Source organism: Manis javanica, chromosome X (genome assembly GCF_040802235.1).
Source record: "Manis javanica isolate MJ-LG chromosome X, MJ_LKY, whole genome shotgun sequence".
Lineage (NCBI taxonomy): Eukaryota > Metazoa > Chordata > Mammalia > Pholidota > Manidae > Manis > Manis javanica.
In genome coordinates, this window is record NC_133174.1 from 78815821 (window position 1) to 78819640 (window position 3820).

Here is a 3820-nt window from a genome sequence, read left to right on the forward strand (position 1 = left end):
TCTGTCTCACTTGAGATAGACATCATGAGAACACATATTAAGCCTAAGCCCCCAACCTTGGTACTTTGCCCCATTCTTGAAAGCCTGAAAAGACAGATACGTAAGCCTTTAAGTGCACCTCCTTTTGAGGTTGCCCACAATCCCCTTTCTTCAATTGTGTACTTTTCTTTAAATAAAGACTTCTTGGTGTTCAACTTACTATATTTTGTCTCTGCACTCTTCCAAGCCTCTTGGAAGGTTAATAAGAGACCTCTTTTCCTAGTGGTAAGTGTCTTTGTTACTTCACTATTTCATTCAATTTTGAGACTTAAGCACAAGTTTTCATTTTCTCTTTTCTACTTCAGACATGCAGAGAGGGGCTACTGAGGCCTCTGATTTGGGCTTGCAAGTTTCCATCATCTGAGTGACCCAGACAGGACTGCAGCGCTATGATCATGCTCTTTAGTAGCTCCCCTGAAAATCTCCTTTCTTTGCCATTGGGAAGTTCTCAGGACATAATCTCACTCCATCCAGTATGCTGTGGCTCCTCCAAATCCTAGGGTTATAGAGGCTTAGCTCTCATGATGTACAGATTCAAGTGGACACTGGATGCCAGATGACTCTTGCTTCATAAGTTTGCAAGGAATTTGCCCTATGCTGATTAGGAGTTGTATGAGTTTCTCTTTCCTCCTTCTGTTCTTCCTTGTTCTCTACAGCTGAGTGGTATCTGTGATTCACTACCACTTTTGCTTTAATGAATTCATTCCATACCTACACTTGTCTGACCTATTCAATAATTCTTTCTCAACCAAAGTCAAGAACCCTCCTCCATCCAGGTTGTGTTAGGGTCCGGAGTCGACCACCTTTTAAATAGACAGAAGACACTCACAATAGTGCAAGTCACAGAGCAAGGTTTATTTCCAGCTAGCTGGGGTCCAAGTGTCTGCCCAATGCAGCGGGTTTCAACAAGGACCCAGAGCACTCAAAGCCAAGGGTTTATATAGCATTTTCAAAACACTTAACTCACAGTAATTTTTCACAGTTAAACATATTATTTTGGCTTGTGCCACATCCTGGGGGTTAAGCGAGAGCAAGATAAGACCACTCCTCAATTAGACAGAGTGTTTTTGCAAGATAAGCTGACCAGTGTCGCAATCACCCACAACCCAGTGTCCATGATTAACTTGTTCTTCAAAACCTGTTCAAGACTTACCCAGTTCCTCCTCCCCCAAGTCATGTACTCAGGAAATGGCTTCTCGGCCCTTAAGATGGCTGTTCTCATGCTAACCCATTCTTATAGTTGCAGTTTCACCTAGTTCACAGGGAGAGACTTCCCAGATGTAGCTGCCCAAACAGCTGTAGTAGTCTTTAAAAGAGTGCTCTGCAACCTTTTTGTTTTAATTTTAAGTGCATCTATTTTAATAAGCCTTTCTAAAGGAGGGAAAAATTCTTTTTCCTCTACTCTTTATAGGTTCTCCAGCTGGGCCATGTAAATTATACTAGCAATAGACAGATAAACAGGAGAAAAACAAACAGAAGTATATTAACATGTGCATCACTCATACACATAGGAGTACCCAAAGATAAGTAATTCAAAACGGTAGTTAGAACATGGATTTATATACCATTTTAGGCTGAACAAAGGAAAAAGGAATTTAGGCTTTTGGGCTAGGGAGGAAACTTATGGGAAGGTGACCAGGAAAAAGTACAGTAAACAAGAGTATTTTGTAAGGTTTGTCATACAGATTTAAGTCTTATTGTTGGATTCTCCCAGAGCAGGACGCCGCCCCAATTCACTCACAAAAGGCGTCTCTAGATGCAACAAGCAAGAGGAATTTATTCAGGAACCAGCTAGCTGGGGTCCAAGTTAGCCCGACGCAGCGGGTCTCAACAAGGACCCTGAGCACACAAAGCCAGAAGGTTTTATAGCATTTTCAAAGGGGGCGACATTTTCCACAATCACAATACAGTGTTTTTTTCATAGACACATAAATCTTTGGCTGGGGCCACATCCTGGGGTCTGGTTAGATAAGATTAACTTCGGAATGTTTAGGGTGGTTCTAGCAAGATAAGCTGATTTGAGGTCAGCTAACTAAAAAGGTCACTACATTTAACACTGGCTGACTAACTTGTTTTTCAAGATTCTAATAATTTTCCTCCTTCTAGGTTAGGGGGTGGTATTTAAGCCTTTAAAATGGCTGTACTTATGCTAACTTTTGATTTTTCAGATCCTACATTTCCCCACTTCTCTTTAGGGGCATTCCAATCATGGAATGTTTGTATCTTCTTGTGGGGTGAGTGAATGATATTGTTGCCTCAACATCAGTACATGAACAGCACTCACTCTTTCTCTAACAAAAGTTATCAGCTGATTTAATATGCAGGGTCCTAAAGTGAGGAGCAACACAAGGATGAGTAAGGGCCCAGCCAGAGTGGATATCAGGGTTGTAAGCCACGGGGATCTAGTGAACCAAGATTCAAATAGCCCTTGGCCGGCTTCTCGTTCTTTCTTTCTCTGGTCTAGCCTTTCCCTAAGTTTTGACATTGAATCTCTTACTATTCCAGAATGGTCTGCATAAAAGCAGCATTCTTCTTTTAAAGCTGCACACAGTCCTCCTTCTTTTAGGAACAGCAGATCCAGCCCTCGTCTATTCTGCAAGACTACTTCAGAGAGGGAAGTCAGAGATTCTTCAAGTTTTGTAATGGATTGCTCTATGGTCTTTAGGTCTTCATCAATAGCTGTCCTTAGTCCTTCATAATGTTGGTTCCCTTGGACAATAGCGGCTGCCCCCGTTCCCACTCCGGCTGCGACTCCTATCCCTAACAACACGGCTAAGGTCAGCGAGACCGGCTCTCTCTTATATCTATGCCTAGGTTCAAATTCAGCTACGAATGAGAGAGCATCATGATACATCAATCTGGGCACCAGCTGAACCATGATACAGAAATCACGGGAGGAGTTGAAGGCAGAAGTAGAGACACATGGGGTCACTCCAGTGTTACAAGCCCACCATCCCTCAGGAGGAGGGACTAGATACTCATTTTCACCTGAGGAGGTTACAGCTATGGTTTCATTACACAAAGCTTTATGGGTGGGGGGAACTGTACCTAAATATCTTCCTCTTCCAGTTACTTCGGTCAGGGTTAGTTTCCTATGGCTCCCCCAGCTACAGATCTCGTGACGGGTCGTCCTGTTAAAACTGCCCAACAATCCTAATCCTTCATAATAAGGCAGCCCAGAAGAGAAACACAACCAACACGATTCAGTAGTTTTAGGATTGGTGGTGTTTAAGGCCTGAAAAGCCCCTTCAAGGAGGTTGAGAAGGCATTGTCCTGTGCTAGGAAAAGGGGTAACTTGGCCAAGAGTGGAGACAGAGGGAGTGGTGGTAGAGTCCACAGGTGGGGCTAGGGTCTGCTTGGGGGCTGGGACTGGGAGATGCGGCCAATTACGCAGGACAGCGTTGGGTCCCACTAGGATAGCCGGGAGAGTCTCTACCTTAAGCCTGAGCATGAACAAGACTCCATTATCATAGCCACTCTGGTAGAGTCTTAGTCCCCATGTAAGCCCTTTTTCCCAGTTTGTTGCCCTTTTTCCTGCATCTGTGAAGGAGATGTCAATAAGATTGCAGGTGGGATTAGTCCTGCATTGGGCACGAGTGGCACCCCGTTGGATTTTTATGAGGCCTGGAGGAGGTCTCCCTGCACTTCCTGTCAGCCAAAGGCATGTCTCTGTCTGCTCACAACCCCAATTTTTACAAAAAAAATCTGTCTGCCCACCACACTGTGAGACCTCAGCAGCGGTTGAGGGGGCCGGGCATACATAAAAGCAGGTACTTTGGAT